The 26097-nt window shown below is 28.4% G+C and overlaps 4 pseudogenes; 2 read left to right on the forward strand and 2 right to left on the reverse strand.

Annotated features, from left to right (window-relative positions):
* The window catches only part of LOC133323971 (NADH-ubiquinone oxidoreductase chain 2-like), a 31025-nt pseudogene extending 21936 nt beyond the window's left edge, over positions 1-9089 (forward strand).
* A 192-nt stretch (positions 9090-9281) lies between these two features.
* LOC133323972 (cytochrome c oxidase subunit 1-like) lies at positions 9282-10821 on the forward strand (annotated as a pseudogene).
* Positions 10822-12780: 1959 nt separating this feature from the next.
* Positions 12781-15890, reverse strand: LOC133323977 (NADH-ubiquinone oxidoreductase chain 5-like; annotated as a pseudogene).
* A 105-nt stretch (positions 15891-15995) lies between these two features.
* LOC133323973 (NADH-ubiquinone oxidoreductase chain 4-like) lies at positions 15996-21407 on the reverse strand (annotated as a pseudogene).
* Positions 21408-26097: the final 4690 nt, after the last annotated feature.

Consider the following 26097-nt stretch of genomic DNA (forward strand, 5'->3'; position numbering starts at 1 on the left):
ATAAATCCAATCGGTGAAGATCTTCCTTTTTTTTACTTGGTTTTTGGTAAAAAAAATCGGCGATTTTTCAAAAATATTTTTTCAAAGGTCAACCATTTTGTCAATTTTAGAGCGAAGTCAATAATCCTAGTTCATACCAGAGCCAGACATGTACTCTTTCTAACACCGTTGGAATTTTCGGATTCCGATGTTCCAGTGAGGAGTTATCATGCCCGCCATCAAAAATAAGGACTTTTCTTTAATTACCAAAAACAACAACAAAACAATAAATTTTTTTTTTTTTTGTAAATTATTATTCTTCTCTTTAAAATCTTCAATTATATATATATATATATATATATATGCAAAGGTACAAACCTTAACAAGCATTGGTATTCATTTACCAGTCCATGGAAAATCTTTGAAAAATTAAAATCGAGAATGGGGGGGGTCCCTTAAACCTAAATTGTCACCAACAACAAGCCCCAAAACAAAGTGTACTTGAATTGGATGTTCTTTAAGAACATTACTTATAACTGAAAAAATTAATTTGGCCCAAATTTTTTAAAATCTTTAAAGTGTATGACTGAACCCAGTTGATTATTTACAGTGAAGTGGAATTACTATTTTTTTAGGGTTATTTTCTTCTTTCTCTTTCCACAGATTACCCTGTATGAAGCTGGAACATTTTTCAGACTTCTTTAAATCTTCTCAATGAAATTATTGTCTTTCTCTAAATAGGATTTAATTTGAAATTTAATTGGAAGAATAACAACACTGGAGTCTCTTGTTATATCTTAAATTATATATATATATAGCTATCGTATGAACTAGGATAAAGCCAATCGGTGAAGATCTTCCTTTTTTTACTTGGTTTTTGGTAAAAAAAAATCGGCGATTTTTCAAAAATATTTTTTCAAAGGTCAACCATTTTGTTAATTTTAGAGCGAAGTCAATAATCCTAGTTCATACCAGAGCCAGACATGTACTCTTTCTAACACCGTTGGAATTTTCGGATTCCGATGTTCCAGTGAGGAGTTATCATGCCCGCCATCAAAAATAAGGACTTTTCTTTAATTACCAAAAACAACAACAAAACAATAACAAAAATTTTTTTGTAAATTATTATTCTTCGCTTTAAAATCTTCAATTATATATATATGCAAAGGTACAAACCTTAACAAGCATTGGTATTGATTTACCAGTCCATGGAACATCTTTAAAAAATTAAAATCGAGAATTGCGGGGTCCCTTAAACTTAAATTGTCATCAACAACAAGCCCCAAAACAAAGTGTACTTGAATTGGACGTCCATTCTTCTTTAAGAACATTACTTATTACTGAAAAAATTAATTTGGCCCAAATTTTTTTAAATCTTTAAAGTGTATGACTGATGTTAAAAAATATCATCTAGTGAAGAGAAGAAATGAGTTGTAAAAATTACAAAAGCTATTATTTCGATTTTTTGAACTCAGTTGATTATTTACAGTGAAGTAGTCAGAGTACAAAAAGTATGGAATTACTATTTTTTTAGGGTTATTTTCTTCTTTCTCTTTCCACAGATTACCCTGTATGAAGCTGGAACATGTTTCAGACTTCTTTAAATCTTGCATATTATTTAACATCTCAATGAAATTATTGTCTTTCTCTAAATAGGATTTAATTTGAAATTTAATTGGAAGAATAACAACACTGGGGTCTCTTGTTTTATCTTCAATTATATATATATATATATATATATATACAAACCTTAACAAGCATTGGTATTGATTTACCAGTCCATGGAAAATCTTTGGAAAATTAAAATCGAGAATGGGGGGGGGGGGGTCCCTTAAACCTAAATTGTCACCAACAACAAGTCCCAAAACAAAGTGTACTTGAATTGGACGTCCATTCTTCTTTAAGAACATTACTTATTACTGAAAAAATTAATTTGGCCCAAATTTTTTAAAATCTTTAAAGTGTATGACTGATGTTAAAAAATATCATCTAGTGAAGAGAAGAAATGAGTTGTAAAAATTACAAAAGCTATTATTTCGATTTTTTGAACCCAGTTGATTATTTACAGTGAAGTCGTCAGAGTACAAAAGTATGGAATTACTATTTTTTAGGGTTATTTTCTTCTTTCTCTTTCCACAGATTACCCTGTATGAAGCTGGAACATTTTTCAGACTTCTTTAAATCTTCCATATTATTTAACATCTCAATGAAATTATTGTCTTTCTCTAAATAGGATTTAATTTGAAATTTAATTGGAAGAATAACAACACTGGGGTCTCTTGTTATATCTTCAATTATATATATATATATATATGCAAAGGTACAAACCTTAACAAGCATTGGTATTGATTTACCAGTCCATGGAAAATCTTTGCAAAATTAAAATCGAGAAAACAAAGTGTACTTGAATTGGACGTCCATTCTTCTTTAAGAACATTACTTATTACTGAAAAAATTAATTTGGCCCAAATTTTTTTAAATCTTTAAAGTGTATGACTGATGTTAAAAAATATCATCTAGTGAAGAGAAGAAATGAGTTGTAAAAATTACAAAAGCTATTATTACGATTTTTTGAACCCAGTTGATTATTTACAGTGAAGTCGTCAGAGTACAAAAAGTATGGAATTACTATTTTTTTAGGGTTATTTTCTTCTTTCTCTTTCCACAGATTACCCTGTATGAAGCTGGAACATTTTTCAGACTTCTTTAAATCTTCCATATTATTAAATATCTCAATGAAATTATTGTCTTTCTCTAAGTAGGATTTAATTTGAAATTTAATTGAAGAATAACAACACTGGGGTCTCTTGTTATATCTTCAATTATATATATATATATATATGCAAAGGTACAAACTTAACAAGCATTGGTATTGATTTACCAGTCCATGGAAAATCTTTGAAAAATTAAAATCGTGAATGGGGGGGGTCCCTTAAACCTAAATTGTCACCAACAACAAGCCCCAAAACAAAGTGTACTTGAATTGAACGTCCATTCTTCTTTAAGAACATTACTTATTCCTGAAAAAATTAATTTGGCCCAAATTTTTTAAAATCTTTAAAGTGTATGACTGATGTTAAAAAATATCATCTAGTGAAGATAAGAAATGAGTTGTAAAAATTACAAAAGCTATTATTTCGATTTTTTGAACCCAGTTGATTATTTACAGTGAAGTCGTCAGAGTACAAAAAGTATGGAATTACTTCGAATCTACACTACTTCAAATCTTCGAATCTACACTACTTAATTCGAATCTACACTACTTAATTCGAATCTTTTGGTAAAAAAATCGGCGATTTTTCAAAAATATTTTTTCAAAGGACAACCATTTTGTTAATTTTAGAGCGAAGTCAATAATCCTAGTTCATACCAGAGCCAGACATGTACTCTTTCTAACACCGTTGGAATTTTCGGATTCCGATGTTCCAGTGAGGAGTTATCATGCCCGCCATCAAAAATAAGGACTTTTCTTTAATTACCAAAAACAACAACAAAACAATAACAATTTTTTTTTTGTTTTTGCAAAATAGTCAGGCTTAATCCCAGTTTGTTGTTTTTATAAAAAACAACTATTTATACATACATTCCCCACTAATAAATAGTTGTTTTTTATAAAAACAACAAACTGGGATTAAGCCTGACTATTTTGCAAAAACAAAATACAAATGGTATCCCAAATAACCCGCCAAACACTACTGAAATTTTTTTTTTTTGTAAATTATTATTCTTCTCTTTAAAATCTTCAATTATATATATGCAAAGGTACAAACCTTAACAAGCATTGGTATTGATTTATCAGTCCATGGAAAATCTTTGAAAAATTAAAATCGAGAATGGGGGGGGGGGTCCCTTAAACCTAAATTGTCACCAACAACAAGCCCCAAAACAAAGTGTACTTGAATTGGGTGTTCTTTAAGAACATTACTTATAACTGAAAAAATTAATTTGGCCCAAATTTTTTAAAATCTTTAAAGTGTATGACTGAACCCAGTTGATTATTTACAGTGAAGTCGTCAGAGTACAAAAAGTATGGAATTACTATTTTTTTAGGGTTATTTTCTTCTTTCTCTTTCCACAGATTACCCTGTATGAAGCTGGAACATTTTTCAGACTTCTTTAAATCTTCCATATGATTTAACATCTCAATGAAATTATTGTCTTTCTCTAAATAGGATTTAATTTGAAATTTAATTGGAAGAATAACAACACTGGGGTCTCTTGTTATATGTTCACTAGGGGTTTCAATTAAATGTGACACAGTAACGGGCTCTATTAGGGAGAAATCTGTCAGTTTATTTAGCAATTTGTGGTCAGAATTCGTATCTTTGAAAATATATTTTAATTCCTCCAACAACCGTAGAGTTTGATTATCGAGAATTTTCTCTTGGGAACAAATAGTTTTTAGTATTTATATTATGGGCTCCACTACATAGTCTTCTATAAGACTTTGAATTTTCAAAACATATTTACGACATAAATTATTTTTATTATGGAACTTTAAAATCAAATTAACGAACGACCGATTTAATTGCTTGAAATTATGTTCAATATTGATACCATCATTATTTATATTATTATTAAAAAACAATGGTTTACACTTTCTGTTGAGTAGGATTCATTCTTTTACGTGGAAGCTTATGTTTTTGGTTTATGTGACGCTTAAATCTATATATGTTGTCAAAGAACTGACCACAGTCAATATTCGTACAAAAAAAATCGTTTGAAGAATAAAGTACATATTCTTCAACATATATTTAGTTTATTCGACACAAAAAAACAATAAATCATTGTACGATATTTAACTGCAGTCAATTTTAATTAATGGAATTAAAAAAATATATATGAATTAGGTGAAATTACTTTTGTTTCTTTGATTTTCATTCGCCACACTTGTTGATCCGAGAGCTTATCAAATGCAACTAAATAAACTCTCGCGACGATGTTTCAACCAACCGCCTAAAGAAGAAGAATCAAACACAAAACTAAAGAAGGAATTATTCTCTCTCTCAATTTTGATCTCTTGTTTGAATATTTTTATTGAGAATGGTTGAGAACAATGCAACGCATGCTTTGTGTGTTTGGTGGTACAAGGTCGAAAAAGAAATAGAAGACAAGAAAGGGAGATGATTTGGCAGTACAACGGAAAACAAAGAAAAATAAATAGAAAACATCATATTTGGAATTTGTTGTTTAAATATTTGTGTTGAGAAAGGTTGAGAACAGTGCAACGCATGCTTTGATTAAGTCAAAGCAAAAAATGCGTTTGTTTGTATGGCTGCAATTGTAAGGGAGGAAAAAGAAATAGAAAACAATAAATGGAGGAGAGTTGGTGGTACAACGGACAACAAAGAATAAATAGAAAACAACATCGTATTTGGAATTTGTTGTTGCGCTTTTTTTCACGCGCAACAGAAGAATTCCGTAACGAGTTTATTTTTTGTTTCTTGCCAAGAGCTGCTTTTTATAATATAGTTAGGATGTAGAGGTGGTGTTTATAGTAAATTGACCGTTAGAAACAAAGAAACACTAATTAAAAGAAGCATTAATTAATGATTTTATTAATTAAAAGTTTTTTTAAATTTTAATATCACCCCAATAAAATATTATTGTACTTAGGTTCTTCTCGTCTTTTAAATTTACTTTTTTATTACTTCATTTTTAAAATTAAAATGAATACTTTAATAAAAAATTAAAATTTAAATAAATAATTTAAATTATAAAATAAATTATAACACTTTTGCTAATAATAACTATTTCTAAATCTATATTTATTATTTTATTTAAATATTTTTAATAATTTATTTTACAGCTTATCCCATAAAATATTAAAATTAAATATTTATTTAATTAATTTAACTAATTAAATAATATAAAATTTCTAAATTAAATTTATTTCTTAAAGAACTAGATACCTTTAAAAACGAATAACATTTCATTTCTAATATATTATTAAAAATAATTTTGTCACATTAACTTTTATAATATATTAACTCTTTTAAAATCGAGAAAATTAAATTTTTAATTTTTATTTGATAAACCCTGATACACAAGGTACAATAAATTAAATTTTCTTTTAAAATAATAATTTTTCAAATTATTTCAATTTTCTTTCACAATACTAATTCACTATAATTAAAATTATTTTTTCTTTATAAAATACTAAAACTAATCATTTTATAATTATTTTTAATAAAATACATAACTACTACTACCTAAGTATTGATATTTACATTTTAAATAATAGGGTATCTAATCCTAGTTTATTATTAAAATTTTCAAGCTTCAATTAATTTATAATAAAATAATTAATAATTTAAAAATTTCACCTAATAAATTATATTTTATTTTCAATAAAACAATTTAACTTTAACTGACAAAATTTATTTGCATTATTCGTGTAACCGCGGCTGCTGGCACAAATTTAGCCAATACTCTTTAATATTACTATTTCTAGATTTCTCTAATTAATAATACTAATTACTGCGAATATAAAGTAATTTATTTATTATTTAAATAAATAAAAATTCATACAAAAATTTACATATAAATTAAACTAATAATAAATTTATAAGCTAAAATAAAACTTTATACTTAAATTTTTTGAAAATTTTTGAAAATACTAATTAAAAATAAATTATTTAAATAATTAAAATTAGAAAATATTAATATATTAATAATTAAATAAATTAAAATTGGTAATTGCTCACATTTTATTTCCTTAAATTAAAATTTAATCTAAAATATTTATTCAATTAATTTTATATCCCCTAATATAAAATCAAAAAATAAATTAAAATTAATTATTAATATATAAATAATGAATAATAATTATTTCTTAATAAATGATATTATATGTTAATTTTTACATATAAAGTTACCAATTATATTTAAATATAACAACTTATATTTATTATAAATTTTAAAAAATTAATATTAATTGTAAATATAATATATTTACAAACTAAATAATTAAAAATTGTATAACCAATAATTATTTATATAAAAATTAAATTAATTTAAATTTTTCAATAAAAAATATCAATTTAAAAAAAAAATTTTTTAAAAATTTTTTAAAAAAAATTTTAAAATTTTTGAAAATTTTAAAAATTTTTTAAAAAAAATTTTAAAATTTTTGAAAATTTTTGAAAAAATTTCGAAATTTTCAAAAAAATCCTGGATTTTTTTTTTTTTTTTTTTTAAATTTTTGAAAAATTTCGAAATTTTTAAAGTTAATTTTCTATGTAAAAATTAAATATAATATAATTTTAATCTTTTTAAAAATTAAATTTATTATTTTAGGTGTCTCATTTTATATTGAGCGATGCAGAATCTGAAATTTAGTCTATATACCAATTTATATATAGATAAATATTAATATATAAATATTTAATTAATCAATATTTATCTATTAATCCAGAGCAAAAAAAAATTTACAACAATTCAATTAATCATAGTAGTTCGATTAATCTTTATTGTCCATCTATTTATCTAACATTCTTTTAATCTATTGTCTAATATATAATTAACATATATATAAATAATTTATATATTATTAAATAATTGGCTAAATATAGTATTTATTATGAAATAATTTATTAATATATAGCTTTCTAATAGTGTAATAAATTTATATATTATTTAAATTGTTATATAGATAAATCTATATATATATATATATGCAAAATTTAATTATTTAAATTAAATAATATACTTAAATTATCCATAAAAAAAAAAATTATCAAAATTAATATCCTTCAATATTAATTAATTTACTAATTTTAATTATTTAATAAATTAATATTTAATAAAAAAAATTCGAAATTTCACAAAAATTTATGTATAAATAGAGAAAAAAAAAAAAAAAAAAAAAGAGCCTCATTGCATATAATGAATTGCCTGATAAAAGGGTTACCTTGATAGGGTAAATTATGTAAAAAATATTACATTCATTATTATATTTAATAGAATTAAACTATTTCTAAAAGTATCAAAAACTTTTGTGCATCGTACACCAAAATATATCTAATAAAAAGATAAGCTAATTAAGCTACTGGGCTCATACCCCATTTATAAAGGTTCTAATCCTTTTCTTTTTAATTTTTAATAATTCATCAAAAATTATATTTTTAGCTATTTTAATAATAGGAACTTTAATTGCTATCTCAGCAAACTCTTGAATAGGAGCCTGAATAGGTTTAGAAATTAATTTGTTAGCTTTTATCCCCCTAATAAGAGATAATAAATTAATATCTACAGAAGCATCTTTAAAGTACTTTTTAACCCAAGCATTAGCTTCTTCCGTTTTTTTATTTGCAGTAATTTTGTTTTTACTAAATACAGGAAAAAGAAATTCTGACTATTTAATAGAAATAATTATTTTTTCTTCTTTATTATTAAAAAGAGGATCAGCTCCTTTCCATTTTTGATTTCCTAATGTAATAGAAGGATTATCATGAATTAATGCATTAATTTTAATAACTTGACAAAAAATTGCTCCATTAATATTAATTTCTTATGTTATTTTTAAGCCATTAATTATTATTAGAATTATTTTATCAAGTTTAATTGGTGCATTAGGAGGATTAAATCAAACCTCTTTACGTAAATTAATAGCTTATTCTTCAATTAATCATTTAGGATGAATGTTAGCAGCTATATACAATAGAAATATTTGATTAGTATATTTTTTATTTTATACTTTTTTAACTTTTTCTATAGTATTCATATTTAATATATTTAAAATTTCTTATATTAATCAATTATTTTCATTATTTTTCCATGAAAAAAGTATTAAATTTTTCTTATTCTTTAATCTTCTTTCATTAGGTGGATTACCTCCATTTTTAGGATTCCTTCCAAAAATATTTGTAATCCAGTCACTAACTATAAATAACCAATTATTTTTATTGACTTTTTTATTAATAATGACTTTAATTACTTTATATTTTTATATACGATTATGTTATAGTGCTTTCATATTAAATTATTATGAAAATAATTGAATAACATTTTCATATTATAAATCATCAAATATAAAGCTTTTATTAATTTTTTCTTATATTTCAACTTTCGGGCTGTTTTTAACTTCTTCCTTATATTTCTTTTTTTAAGGCTTTAAGTTAAATAAACTAATAGCCTTCAAAGCTATCAATATAAGAATAATCTTTTAAGCCTTAGTAAATTTATTACTCCTTTAGAATTGCAGTCTAATGTCATTATTGACTATAAAGCTAATTGATTAAAGAGAATAATTCTCATAAATAAATTTACAATCTATTGCCTAAACTTCAGCCATTTAATCGCAACAATGGTTATTTTCTACTAATCACAAAGATATTGGTACTTTATATTTTATCTTTGGAGCATGATCTGGTATAGTAGGAACTTCATTAAGAATTTTAATTCGAGCTGAATTAGGACATCCTGGTGCTCTAATTGGTGATGATCAAATTTATAATGTTATTGTAACTGCTCATGCTTTTATTATAATTTTCTTTATAGTTATACCTATTATAATTGGAGGATTTGGAAATTGATTAGTTCCTTTAATATTAGGAGCTCCTGATATAGCATTTCCTCGAATGAATAATATAAGTTTCTGACTTTTACCTCCTGCTTTAACTCTATTATTAGTAAGAAGTATAGTAGAAAAGGGAGCTGGTACAGGATGAACTGTTTACCCACCTTTATCTTCAATTATTGCTCATGGAGGAGCTTCTGTTGATTTAGCTATTTTCTCTCTTCATTTAGCTGGAATTTCTTCAATTTTAGGAGCAGTAAATTTTATTACTACTGTAATTAATATACGAGCTACTGGTATTACATTCGATCGAATACCTTTATTTGTTTGATCAGTTGTAATTACTGCTTTATTACTTCTTCTATCTTTACCTGTATTAGCTGGAGCTATTACTATATTACTAACAGATCGAAATTTAAATACTTCATTCTTTGACCCATTCTTTGACCCAGGAGGAGGAGACCCAATTCTTTACCAACATTTATTTTGATTCTTTGGACATCCAGAAGTATATATTTTAATTTTACCTGGATTTGGAATAATTTCTCATATTATTAGTCAAGAATCAGGAAAGAAGGAAACATTCGGTTCTTTAGGAATGATTTATGCTATATTAGCAATTGGTCTTTTAGGATTTATTGTTTGAGCTCATCATATATTTACAGTTGGAATAGACGTTGATACTCGAGCTTATTTCACTTCAGCTACAATAATTATTGCTGTACCTACAGGGATTAAGATTTTTAGTTGACTTGCTACATTATACGGAACTCAATTAACCTATTCTCCAGCTATTCTATGAGCTTTAGGATTTGTATTCTTATTTACAGTAGGAGGATTAACAGGAGTTGTTTTAGCTAATTCTTCTGTTGATATTATTTTACATGACACATATTATGTAGTTGCTCATTTCCACTATGTTCTTTCTATAGGAGCTGTATTTGCTATTATAGCTGGATTTGTTCACTGATACCCATTATTTACTGGATTAACTTTAAATAACAAGCTTTTAAAAAGTCAATTTGTTATTATATTTATTGGTGTAAATCTAACATTCTTCCCTCAACATTTCTTAGGATTAGCCGGAATACCTCGACGATATTCAGATTATCCAGATGCCTATACAGCATGAAATGTAATTTCAACTATTGGATCAACAATTTCATTATTAGGAATTTTATATTTATTCTATATTATCTGAGAAAGTTTAGTATCACAACGACAAGTAATCTTCCCAATTCAATTAAATTCATCAATTGAATGATTACAAAATACTCCACCTGCTGAACACAGATATAATGAATTGCCTTTATTAGTTAATTTCTAATATGGCAGATTAGTGCAATGGATTTAAGCTCCATATATAAAGTATTTTACTTTTATTAGAAAACTAATGTCAACATGAGCAAATTTAGGTTTACAAGATAGTTCTTCCCCATTAATAGAACAATTAATTTTTTTTCATGATCACGCATTAATAATTTTAGTGATAATTACTGTTTTAGTTGGTTATTTAATATTTACTTTATTTTTTAACAAATATGTAAATCGATACTTATTACACGGACAAACTATTGAAATTATTTGAACTATTTTACCTGCTATTATTTTATTATTTATTGCTTTCCCTTCTTTACGACTTTTATACTTATTAGATGAAATTAATGAACCTTCAGTAACTTTAAAGGCTATTGGACACCAATGATATTGAAGTTATGAATATTCAGACTTCAATAATGTAGAATTTGATTCTTACATAATTCCTACAAACGAATTACCAGTAGACGGATTCCGTTTATTAGATGTAGATAACCGAGTAGTTCTTCCTATAAATTCTCAAATTCGAATTTTAGTAACTGCAGCTGATGTAATTCATTCATGAACTGTTCCAGCTTTAGGAGTTAAGGTTGATGGAACACCTGGACGATTAAACCAAACTAATTTTTTAATTAATCGACCTGGATTATTTTATGGTCAATGTTCAGAAATTTGTGGAGCAAATCATAGTTTTATACCAATTGTTATTGAAAGTATTCCTGTAAATTATTTTATTAAATGAATTTCTAAGAATAATTCTTCATTAGATGACTGAAAGCAAGTACTGGTCTCTTAAACCATTTTATAGTAAATTAGCACTTACTTCTAATGAAAAAAAATTAGTTAAAATGTATAACATTAGTTTGTCAAACTAAAATTATTAATTTATTAATATTTTTTAATCCCTCAAATAGCACCTATTGGCTGATTAAGTTTATTTATTATTTTTTCAATTACTTTTGTAATTTTTAATGTAATAAATTACTATTCATATATTCCTTCAATACCTAAATCAAATTTAAGTAATAAAATTCATTCAACAAAGTCATTAAACTGAAAATGATAACAAATTTATTCTCTGTATTCGACCCTTCATCAAGTATTTTTAATTTATCTCTTAATTGATTAAGTACTTTTTTAGGAATTTTAATAATTCCATCTATATACTGATTAATACCATCTCGATATCATATTTTTTGAAATAATATTTTATTAACTCTTCATAAGGAATTCAAGACACTACTTGGCCCTATAGGAGCTAATGGATCTACATTTATTTTTATTTCTTTATTCTCTATAATTTTATTTAATAATTTTATAGGTTTATTTCCTTATATTTTTACTAGTACAAGTCACTTAACATTAACATTAACATTAGCTCTTCCTCTATGATTATGTTTCATACTATATGGATGAATTAATAATACTCAACATATATTTGCCCATTTAGTACCTCAAGGTACTCCAGCTATTTTAATACCATTTATAGTATGCATTGAAACTATTAGTAATATTATTCGACCAGGAACTTTAGCTGTTCGATTAACAGCTAATATAATTGCAGGGCATTTATTATTAACACTTTTAGGAAATACTGGACCTTCCCTATCTATAGTACTAATTAGTTTCCTAATTATTACTCAAATTGCTTTATTAGTTCTAGAATCAGCTGTTGCTATAATTCAATCTTATGTATTTGCTGTTCTTAGAACATTATATTCTAGAGAAGTAAACTAATGTCAACTCACTCAAATCACCCATTTCATTTAGTAGATTATAGCCCATGACCATTAACTGCATCAATTGGTGCTATAACAACAGTAGCTGGTATAGTAAAGTGATTTCATCAATATGATAATTCATTATTTTTATTAGGAAATCTAATTACAATTTTAACTGTTTACCAATGATGACGAGATGTTTCTCGAGAAGGAACATATCAAGGTCTTCATACTCTTTCTGTAACTACAGGTTTACGATGAGGAATAATTTTATTTATTCTTTCAGAAGTTTTATTTTTTGTTTCATTTTTTTGAGCATTCTTCCATAGAAGTTTATCTCCTTCAATTGAATTAGGAGCTATATGACCACCTTTAGGAATTACTCCTTTTAACCCATTCCAAATTCCTTTATTAAATACTGTAATTTTACTAACTTCAGGAATTACTGTAACTTGAGCTCATCATAGTTTAATGGAAGGTAATCATTCTCAAACTACTCAAGGTTTATTTTTTACAGTACTATTAGGAATTTATTTTACTATTCTTCAAGCATACGAATATATTGAAGCTCCATTCACAATTGCTGACTCAGTTTACGGTTCTACTTTTTTTATAGCAACAGGATTTCATGGTCTTCATGTATTAATTGGAACAACTTTTTTAATTGTTTGTTTAGGACGACACTTAAATAATCATTTTTCAAAGAATCACCACTTTGGATTTGAAGCTGCTGCTTGATATTGACACTTTGTTGATATTGTTTGATTATTCCTTTATGTATCAATTTACTGATGAGGAGGATAAATTACTATCTATATAGTATAAAAAGTATATTTGACTTCCAATCATATGGTCTATTATTAATAGTATAGATAATTTTTTCAATTTTAACAATCAGCTCAATCCTTTTATTAATTTCTTTAGTAGTAATACTATTAGCTTCAATTCTATCTAAAAAAACAATTGTAGATCGAGAAAAAGCATCACCATTCGAATGTGGATTTGATCCAAAATCTTCTTCCCGATTACCTTTTTCTCTTCGATTTTTTTTAATCACTATTATTTTTTTAATTTTTGATGTAGAAATTGCTTTAATTCTTCCAATTATTTTAATCATTAATTTTTCTAATATTATATGTTGAACAATTACATCAATTATTTTTATTTTAATTCTATTATTAGGACTTTATCATGAATGAAATCAAGGTATATTAAATTGATCAAATTAATAGGGTTGTAGTTAATTATAACATTTGATTTGCATTCAAAAAGTATTGATTTTTCAATCTACCTTGAATATGAAGCGATATATTGCAATTAGTTTCGACCTAATCTTAGGTAAAATTACCCTTATTCTTTAATTGAAGCCAAAAAGAGGCTTATCACTGTTAATGATAGAATTGAGTTTTAAACTCCAATTAAGGAAGTATGATGTTCAAGTAAAAGCTGCTAACTTTTTTCTTTTAATGGTTAAATTCCATTTATACTTCTATTTATATAGTTTAATAAAAACATTACATTTTCATTGTAAAATTAAATAATTTTATTTTATAAATTACTAAAATTAATTCAGTATATTCAAAGATTAATTAATCTCCCTAACATCTTCAGTGTCATACTCTAAATATAAGCTATTTGAATAAAAACAAATTATATACATAAATAAAATTACAACTCAAAATACAAAACTTAATAAATAAATCTTTAAATTATTATTTTGTAATATTTGATTTAATTGAGAATTCTTAATTAAATTATAATAAAGTTGTTGCCCACCAAAATATTCTGATCAACCTTGATCAAAAGACTTAATACTTATCTTTCCTAATACTAATGGATAATTAATAATACCATAAGTAGAGATATAAGGCATAAATCATATTGAACCTAAAAAATATGAACTATTATAATTCATTAAAGCCTTATTCATAAAAAATAATGAAACATTAGAAATTATATAACCCATTAATCCTCCTACAATACATACAAATAATGTTAATAACTTTAAATTTAAAGGTAAAATAATAACTTCTGGAGTAGGAAAAATTAATCAACTTAATATACTACCTCCTACAATTCTTAAAATTAATAAACCTATTATACTCTTTAATATTACTCAACCTTCATCATTTAATATATTTAAAGAAGAAAAATTAGAATCCCCAGTTATTGTATAATAAACTAATCGAAAAGAATAACATACAGTTAAACCTGTAGAAAAAAAATATAAAAAGAAAGAAAATAAATTAATGTAAGAAAAAGATACTATTTCTAAAATCAAATCCTTTGAATAAAATCCAGCTAAAAATGGTATTCCACATAAAGCTAAATTTGCAACATTAAAACAAGAAGAAGTTAAAGGTATTATTAAACTTAATCTTCCTATTAAACGAATATCTTGATTATTATTCATATTATGAATAATAGCTCCAGCACACATAAATAATAAAGCCTTAAATAAAGCATGCGTTAATAAATGAAAAAAGGCTAATTTATAATATCCTATTGATAAAATACTTATTATTAACCCTAACTGACTCAAAGTTGATAAAGCAATAATCTTCTTTAAGTCAAATTCATAATTAGCTCCTAATCCAGCTATAAACATTGTTAAACCTGATAATAATAATAATAAATTACCCATTCAACTTGTACTTAAAACAATATTAAATCGAATTAATAAATAAACCCCAGCTGTAACTAAAGTTGAAGAATGAACTAAAGCAGAAACTGGTGTGGGAGCAGCTATAGCAGCAGGTAACCAAGAAGAAAATGGAATCTGAGCACTCTTTGTTATAGCAGCTAATATTACTAATATACCAACAATTATTATTTCATTATCAGATCATATAACATCTAAATAAAAAATATAATTTCAACTTCCATAATTTAATATTCAAGCAATTGCTAATAATAAAGCCACATCACCAATTCGATTTGATAAGGCAGTTAACATTCCAGCATTATAAGACTTGATATTTTGAAAATAAATTACTAAACAATATGAAACTAATCCTAATCCATCTCATCCTAATAAAATTCTAATTAAATTTGGACTAATAATTAATAATATTATTGAAGTAACAAATATTAATACTAATATAATAAATCGATTAATTTTATAATCACTTTCTATATATTCCTTTCTATAATAAATTACTAAAGAAGAAATTATTAATACAAAAGATATAAAAATTAAACTTATTCAATCTAATAAAATTGTCATTACAATTATTAAAGAATTTATTGAAACAACTTCTCATTCAATAAAAATTGTATAATCATTTATAATAAAAATTAATCCTATAGTAAATGATAAAAGACTACAAAAAAATAAACTAACGAATCTAATTGAACAAATTGATAAATATTTCACGATTTAAAAAGATAATAATCTTATCATTGACACCACAAATCAATATTTTTTTTAAACTATTTAAATATAATCATAATATACATTATAAGCAGCTCTAAAAAAAGACAATAACGATAATATTAACATAGTAACTCAAGATCAACTAACAATTCTATTAATTAAAGAAATTTCTCCTAATAAATTTAAAGTTGGAGGAGCTGCTATATTTGCTGATCTTAATAAAAATCATCATAAAGCCATAGAAGGTATAAAATTTAATAACCCCTTATTAATCAATAAACTTCGTCTACCTAACCGTTCATAAGAAATATTAGCTAAACAAAACAATCCAGAAGAACATAATCCATGAGCAATTATTAAAGTATAAGAACCACATATTCCTATATACGTTATAGTTATTAATCCTGCTAATACAATTCCTATATGAGCAACTGAAGAATAAGCAATTAATGCCTTAAGATCAGTTTGACATAAACATGTCAAACTTACTAATACTCCTCCTACTAATCTAATTCTAATTCAAATAAAATTAAATTTTAAACCTAATAATTGTAAAAAAGGAAATACTCGCAATAATCCATATCCTCCTAACTTTAACATAATTCCAGCTAAAATTATAGAACCAGAAACAGGAGCTTCTACATGAGCCTTAGGTAATCATAAATGAACTAAAAATATAGGTATTTTTACTAAAAATGCTATTACTAAAGAAAAATATAAAATTTCATAATTAAATATATAATTATTTAATAAATAAAAATTCATTGTATTAGTAACCTTATATAAATAAAAAATTCCAATTAATATTGGTAAAGAAACTAATAAAGTATAAAATAATAAATAAACTCCAGCTTGTAAACGTTCAGGTTGATAACCTCAACCTAAAATTAAAAATAATGTAGGAATTAAACTACTTTCAAAAAATAAATAAAATATAAATAAACAAGACCTAAAGCCCCTTCACAAACTCTAAAAATAAGCCACATTCAGTAACTGAGTTTCTAGGTTTGACCACCAAGACCCTAACTGACATTGATGGATACCGGAATATTTGCGAAGTTTCATTGATGCGTTAGAGTTAATAGACTCTGAAAAAGAAACGCACGAACTTATAGCCTTTAATGTTATAAAAACAAAATTAAAAGGTACAACAAGAAACCTTATAGATCGGAGGCAACGATAAGTGATATAATTAAAACTCTGAGGACTTCAGTAAAAGGTGATTCGGATGAATTTTTATTGATATAGCAGAACAACAGGAAGGCAGAGCAACAGGTAGGCAGAACACCAGGTAGGCCAACACCACTGAAGCTGAAATAAAAGAATTCACAAAAGCTCTATATACGATGGGCCCAATACCATAGCAAAAAATATATCACTAAAGTAGCTGTTAACGCTATTACAAAAAATGCAGAGTTAAACTGGTCATGGACCAGTTTAAAAAATAAAATTATGTGATTAATTTTTCTTGTCGATACAGGGGCTGATATTTCTGTTATAAAAACGGGAAAATACCCAATACCGATATCAATACCCAAACAATCTTTTCATGTACTTCACGAAAGCTTTCCAATACCTTGCGATTGAATTATTGACTTCATTCGAAGATGCAATTGTATAGACCGAACAATTCCAGCCTAGTATTACCAATATATGGTAGCCCAATGAAGTGATGCTAAAACTGAACTAAGAATTATCGAAATGTATTTGTATTGCAAACACAATAGTGAAAAATGATAATGCTTACGTCCGCTATAATAACACCACCAATAAGAATATTTTAATAGAAAATCATTAACTTGTATTTGGCTATAATAACACCACCAATAAGAATATTTTAATAGAAAATCATTAACTTGTATTTGGTTTTTGCAAAATAGTCAGCCTTAATCCAATTTTTAGTGGGAAATGTAGTGTTGGCTGGTTATATGGTATTGCTTTAACTAGCAATACCAACAACAACATTATGTGCATTCCTCGCAAAGTGACGACACATAGCAGTGGGAAATGTATTGTATGAAGATCAGTGGCGAGATCCGAAACTATAGTCTTCCCTGCCTTACCGCTCAGCGGACAATGCCAAAAATTTCCCACTAACAAATATTTGTTTTTTTATAAATACAACAAACTGGGTTCCTGAAACTGATACAGCCTGACCATTTTGCAAAAAAAGAAAGTCGGAAAACGTGTCCGATTATATTACAAAAACTAACAAAGAATGTTCCTGCCTTTGGTGAAAATTGAAAACTAATAGACTTATGTACTGAATTTTCTGATGTTTTTGCTTTGGAAACTGACAAGATCACAGCAAATAATTTTTATAAACAGAATTCCAATTGACCTTTGTTTATATAAAAAATTACTCGTAATAGATTATCGTCAAGTTAACAAAAAGTTAATATCAGATAAATACACATTACCTACATTTGAAGATATTTTAGATGAACTTGGGCGAGCTAATGTGACGAGCCAAAAGTATTTTTTGGATCACCCCTGAATTAATATTTCTTTTAAAACGCAATTATTCATCTAATAAATGAAATTGATGCCACTTGTAATTCTTTTTGAAATTAACGGCCAAATGGATGCCCCCTGGTGGACAGATGAGATACTAACACTAAGCACAGACCACGGCATAATAAATAGGTAGTCCATTTAGCGTAGCTGATGCCTCGATTAACTGTTGCCAATTATGTGAAATATTATAAGGAAAAATTTGACAGATAGTCGAGATATAAACCAAGTAGTTTGTTCAGATACATCGCTTTATTATTGCACCATTACACACAGATGAGATGAAATATTATAAGGAAAAATTTGGCAGATTATCGAGACAAAACCCAAGTTTTTTGTTCTGATACATCGCTTTATTATTGCATCATGGCACAGACGATGAGATCAGTATGGCGTCAAAGGGAAAACAGCCGGCATCGTGTTTGCCGCCAACCAACGAAACAGTTTAAAAGAAGGAGCGATAGTCACAATCGGGACAAAAAAGTTCATTGTGAGCTTTGGTAGTGAACTCATCATAGTGATGTTAAGTTCAAGTGATATAAAGTGTTTTGACATAACATAGTCATATAACAAAGTGAAACTCAACCATCGCTCAAATTTGTCTTACACCTGCAAAATGGACATATAGCTTGAAAGGTAAAATAATAAAATGTCTTATCACTTCAAAACAATCAGACAATAAATGAAAATTTAAAGAACACTGATGGTTATACTACCATTGAAATGAAAAGAAAATAGTTCAAATTGAATCATTAAAAAGAATTGAAGAACTAAAGAAAACTACAAACGAATTGGTACAAAAAATTACGAGTGAAAAAAATATAAGTGATTATGTCCACCAAATGAGTGGGCAAAAAATCAAAGCATGTTGGAAACAAAGCAGAAAGATTAGTCAACTGAGGCAGCCGTAGACCTCATGTTGACGGATGACGAACATAAGGGGTCAAAACTTCAAAACAGCCGAGAAAACAGATTATATCAATAAGAAAAAAGGTAAGGCCAGCCCACCAGTGATAGAAATATACAATATAAATGTCTTACACTAAAAATTAAAGATTTAGTGACATATAATTTATATAATATAAAAAAATAGTACACTTAAAAATTAACAAAGAAGGGGATCACGAGGCCATTTGTAATTATTTAGAATCCGAAAAATAGCATTTTATACCTACACACACAAAAATAAGAAGCCTAATACCCTAATAGTAAGCAAACTCGTTGAAACTTATGAAGAGAATGATTTAACAGATTTTATAGAAGAAATGAATCTTCAACTAGAAATTAAGGAAAAATAAACCAAAAGGGGGTCGATGGCTGGTAAAGTTCTCCAATAACCCTGATGTAAGATCGTTTGCAAAATTGCAGTACTTATTAAAAGAACCAAATAAAAATAACCAAATATAAGAGAGAAGACCTTGTGCAGTGCAGAAATTGCCAACGCTTAGGTAACATTTCAACAAACTGCAGATTATAGTCAGGGCTTCCAGATTTTTTTTTTGGGAAAATCGTCAAAATTACGATTTTTTTTATCAAAAATCGTCAAAAATTTAAATACGCACATTTAGATATATTTAAATATATTTTTTATTAAAAGGAACATAAAAGAGGTATTCAATTTATTAAACACGTTTTTTAAAGCTAATCAAGAAATTCATTTATTTTATAAATAAATATTTGAATAGTCATTTCGACTTTAATAAAGTCATTCATTTTGGAAAGAAATATTTGTGTTAATCAGTTTCAACATGTCGGTTTTAATTAACGTATCATAACAATTAGTTTTGTTAACTTTTAAATAATCTTTGGTATAAATTTCTCCATTAAATCCTTATTGGGGGAATTTCGACTTTTCGTTTTATTAAGATTTACTTGGCTGAAAACACGCTCAACATTTGCTGAGGAATGGGGTAATACCATTACCTTCCGTACAAATTTAGTTATTATAGGAAAAACATATGAACCATCACCACGTTTCAAATCAAATATTGCATTCCAAAAACGGAATAAATCGGTTTCATCATTTTCACAAATGTTATCAAAATCAAACAACCTTAGATCGCGAAATTCTGAATCCAATTTTTGTTTTTCATCTTCGTTCACAAAATGTGGAAATTCTTTAAGGATATCGAAAAATGAATTATTCTTTTCATTACTAATATATGTGGGACTTATCATAGATACAATTTTAAAAATGCTTTCAAATCGAATCTTTTTAAAATTGTAATAACATTGTATAAATTGAAACTTAAATTTAATATAACAACGTTTCCGTTCACCAATTTTCTTCAATTTGCCCGCGTCAAAAAATAACAACCGTTAACTTTTATTTGTTTTGTTGCTGTCTACCCAGAGAACGGCACAGCTGATTGGTAGTTTTTCATCTACCTGGGTAAACGTAAACTGTTGTTGGCTTTGTAACAATACAAAGTATACCTCACACACATATGCCAAATATTCAAATTCTTTTTACTTTTTCTTTCGCTTTATACATTTTTATGTTGCCATAACAAAAAGAACCCAAATATTGCAATATTACTAAAATGGCCAAAAATCGTCATATTTTGGGCAAAAATCGTCAAATCGTCATTTTTCAATTTTTGACCAAAAAATCGTCAAAATGACGATAAATCGTCAAATCTGGCAGCCCTGATTATAGTACCAATGTGAGACACGTGGAGAGCTAAATAATAGAGATACTATAGATCAGATTATAAACCAAATTATTAAAACCATTGGGTTGTAAGTAAAATGTGTTAACTGCAAAGCAATAGGTCATGTTGCTAGAAATTTCCAAAATGACTAGAATTACTCAAAAAATTAATAACAAGAAAGAGAATTCATGAATAAGCACATATGTACAACAATAATATGACTATGCAAATAAAACAAGATATAGGCGCCTTTGATGCTGACTGTCATAGACTGTTAAGTAAGGGGTTTCTTACCTGTATGAACAAAATTGGGGACTTCGCGGCATCTTATAGGCAATTGAAGTCAGAAGAAGAGAGTACATCGGCGCTATTTGGCCTTTTATTAAGCTTAAAATAAATGATTAACAATTTATTATAGAAAATAAACCAGAGATATAATAATGATAGATGAGTATAATTTAGTAAATTAGTAAATTTAAATCAGAAAGAGTAAACTCTTATAAAGAAAATCTAGTAGCCACACTTCTTAAAACTATAAACAAATATAATTTCAATGTGGCCCTCACTAGGTTAATTAAAAACTATTTAATGGATCAAAGTTTTTTGTTTCCTTAGATGATAAAATTTCTGAAAATCACAACACTGCTGTCTTAAAACATTTAGGGGTAATATTGCAATCGGACATCCTGTTCAAAACTAAGACAAACCATGGGCAAAATAGGAGGTTAAACTCGCGATATACAAACAATTAGTGCGACCAACAATATCCTATGCCTACCCAATTTGGTACACAATATCACATCAAATCCTTGAGAGAAAATTAATTAAACACTGCCTGGGTCTTAGAGATTTCATAAACAGCCAAGGGCGCCCAACAAGGCACAAATGTAGAGTAATTTACGAAATAAGCGAAGTCACAAGAATTGATAAATATATAATAAAAAAAATATAATATAAAAATATATAATAAAAACAGCCATTAGGTTTTTGGAGAAATGTACCAGCCATCCCAATCCAAGCATATCAAATAACACAACATCTGAATAGGAACTCTTAAATTTAATGGCAAATGGCAAATTCCTCACTGTGCTTACTGACATTGCACCAAAAAGACCAACTAATAAATCACGAAGGCACATTATTGTTTTATCATCACAGATATGTTGCCTATATTTCGAAAATGTAGTATATAACACAGATCAATAAGTACGGATCACCTAGCGCTAAAGTTCTTGAGTTCCCACAATATTTTTTCGTCGTCAAATACCGTAAAGGAAAACATAACGATGTGGCAAACATACTCTCGAGGCAACCACTAGTGTTTGCGTTGATGCAAAATATGAAAATAAAGAAATAAAAACACAATAAATTTAGAATTTTTTCCAAACATACATTTGAATTAATTTATTGAATTGTTCGTGGAACAGTATATTTTACCTTTTCTACAGGGTTTGATGGTTTCTGGTCGTGAACCAAAGAACGAGTGATGTAAAAGCTAAGATGCCACAAAGCGGCGCTTTGACATAGTTACTCGTTAGATTTTGCTACTACTTTTTGTCTTTAGTACGAAATATACTCAAAGACGTATATAAAGGTAGTGAACAAGATATAACGATGGATTAGAATTTACTTTAATTCAAATGAAATTATATTTCAAATTAAACATTGCCGCCCGCGTTGCAACATCTTGCTATGTTGCAAATTTAATATATGTATCGTTTGGTTTGTTCATTTTTTTCTTTGTTTTTTTTTTATACTTTTTTCGAAAAACATTAATTCTAAAGTTTTGCTCGACGAGCAGGATCGTGCAAAGTCTCGTCAAGATCGGATCCGTTAACTTTTTATTACCAAAGGACTCGCAGATCTTGCGGCTAGGCAATTGAAGATTGCCCATCGCGTTATGATTCAATTCTACATGGAAAACCAGGGCTAGAATAAGTTTTGTGGCTTCATTCATGGTTTTGAACCTCTGGGCATAGTATCATGCTGACCGTCGCAGCTTCGTTAAACCGAGAGTCGGTAAGTTGAAAGCCAGCATGATATTCTTTAAGCCGCACGGACATGGACTCCGAAGGAGCAACGATATGTCCCAAAGCAATGACTCTCGCTGAGAGCATTTCCGTAACTTTGTAGGGACTTGGAGCCGAAGGCCATGATAAATGAACGGACGGACGTTTAGAGGCTGTATTTGTTGGGACAACATTATGCACGCTCTTTTCGAACCCTGGTTCTTTCGGCAGTGTGCCGAAATAGGTGGCAATACCACCGGGTTTTCTGAAGAAACTTCAGGGACCGTCGACGACGGACTTTAAATTATTTTTCCTCCGATGGACAAGCAGCTTCATATGATCCCGAAGGGCATGGACTCGTTGGCGATGGGGACACCTGTGAGGTTGAAGTCCCTTTCCTCATCGAACATGAGGACGTCGTCTTCAATATCGTACCGCAGCCATCGTACCTAAATTTTCCATCTTCTGTGAAAATAGAGAGATGTGAGACCGAAACGATGAGGATTATAATTAATAAATGTATGGCCAGAATGACCAGTAAAAACCGTAGGTCGTTTTGTAACTATCATATTCCCATAATACACGATTCTATCGCGTTTTGTAATTATCATAGTCCCATAATACGCGACTCTATCGCGACCATCTCATTTTTCATTACGCGAAAAAGTAAAGAGATGGCAAAAGACGACTCGAGATATGGGCTATTATAATTATTTGCGCAACAACTTTTATATAGTACCGTTTTCCGTATGAAAATCCCGAGTGCACCTCTACTATTCGACGTTATTTCCACGATGTGGAAGTATTTGTTATTATGAAAGATGCGTAACATCAATGTATTATATTTGATTTCACAAATATGCCTGCAGAAGATTATGGAATTTAGAATAAATATAAGAGGTCGTAGAACAATGTTGAGACATTTGCGTGACAAATGAATAAAAGAAACTGAAAGTGACCGGAAGCGTAATTTTAAATGTATGACTCTGGGAGAGTTGTGGACTGTATGATAGAATCTTGCTCGTAAAGAGTTTATTTGTATTAAAAAAGTAACACTAGCCAAATGGGACGAAGTCCCGGAATGTAGATCGTAGAATCTACATTTGCGTAGCATGTATATAGGGAAAAGTGTAGGCGATGTAATCTTTAAGTTTTCCGTGAGAAAACTTACCTAGCACAATTATTTTAGTTACTATCGACACCTATGGATAAAAGGGAGTGTGATAAAAGGGAGCATAATTTGCTCAAAGTCGCCCAAATGTTACCTTAAAGAGAAGGACGTATGTAGGAAGAGGGCATTGGACCTGTAATGATCCAACCGAAAATCGTACTCTGAGCTATTAGTGAGCCTAGTACGTTGGAACGTGTACCCTGTAGCATGATCTGCGGATAAAGATCTGCACCAAGTAATATATCGACAGGACGGGAAGAGAAGGGATCGGGGTCGGCCAAACGTAGATTTGGCAAATTGGTTCGAATGTCGGTATGTGCGGTGAAGGAAGGCAGACTTTCTGCGATGGTGGGAAGGACAATGAATTTAGTTTCCATTGATTGCGTAGCATCAATGGGATAACTAATACGGACTTCACATTCCTTATTTGAAGTGGTAGAAACAGATCCACTGACCCCAGAAATAGTGGAAATGTTCGAAGTTGTGGGTATGACCGTTCGATTTCGCATTTCTTCAGAAATGAATGATGCTTCAGAAGCAGGGTCAATAAGAGCTCTGGCTTGGTACGTAGTACCTTTATGAACTATATGAACGTTTGCCGTTCCTAACAAGATTTTTCTATTCTGGGTGGTATGAAATACCTGTCTATTTGAAGAGAGTGGTGTAATCCCTCTCGATGTAGAGGGCTGATGGGGAGAAACTAGGTTCCGAACTTGTGGTGTTGTGGCCGTCGAAGACGAACCAGCAGTGGAAAGTTCCCTGTGTAAAAGTGTATGGTGCCTTTTATGACATACTCTACAATTGTGTAGGCTACTACAATGGTTGACTAGATGTTTAGCGGACAGACAGTTTAAACAACAATTATGTCACTTAATATTATTAAATCTTTCAGGAACTGAAAGTTGTAAAAAGCGTTGACATGATCTTATGTGATGCATTTGTCGTGGACAAATAATGCAAGACTTATTGGGAGATGATGGAGATTGACTAGAAGAATTAAGCGAAGTTCGATTAAAAAGAGGGGTTCGATTCGTGCCAGCATTCGTGAAATGTGGGCGAACTTTTTTGCTACTTGGCTGATTGACGTTATCAACGAATGTCACGTAGACAGGTAAGAGTTTGGATACGTTCTGTAAGAAACTTATCCAAATCGTCCCAGGAAGAAAAAGCGGACTTATCTTTGATGCTTTGTTCCCAAAGTGTGACGCAATTTTGTGGTAGCCTCTGAAGACATAAGAACACTAGGATAGGGCCCCAATCTTCTGTAGAGACGTCATAATTGGACATGGATGATATGCACCCATCAATACCCCTTTGTAATATCTTTAGGCCTGAACTAGTCTCATTATCTATAACAGGCAAATCGAAAAGGAGTTTAAGTTTGTGGTTCACCAATATACGTGGATTGTCGTATGTACGCTTTAGAGCTTTCCAAGCAAGACCAAAATTTGTGTGGGTAAGCGAAAACTTAGCCACAATTTCATGAGCGTCGCCTCTGGTCTTTTTGTTTAAGTGACATAGGCGTTCAATGTCACTGATGCCAGAATTGTTAATATATACGGCGGAAAATAAATCCCTAAATGTAGGCCAATTAAGGAAGTCGCCATCAAAAACTTCTATGTCACAGGGCGGTAAGTTTAGCCTATGAGCAGAACTATCATCACAGGATGTGTTATTTAAACCAATTTGTTGATGCGGAGCATTTGAATTGGCCTGAGGCGGAGCGCGGAGTTCATCTAATTTTCTATTGATTGAAGACAGAACCCTAAGGAAGCAATTATAAGCGACATCGCATTTGGTTTCTGCGGCAGTGAAATGGTCACTAGAACAATCTTG

This window comes from Musca vetustissima, unplaced genomic scaffold (genome assembly GCF_032173495.1).
Source record: "Musca vetustissima isolate MV318-11 ecotype Yass unplaced genomic scaffold, APGP_CSIRO_Mvet_v1 utg8587, whole genome shotgun sequence".
Taxonomy (NCBI): domain Eukaryota; kingdom Metazoa; phylum Arthropoda; class Insecta; order Diptera; family Muscidae; genus Musca; species Musca vetustissima.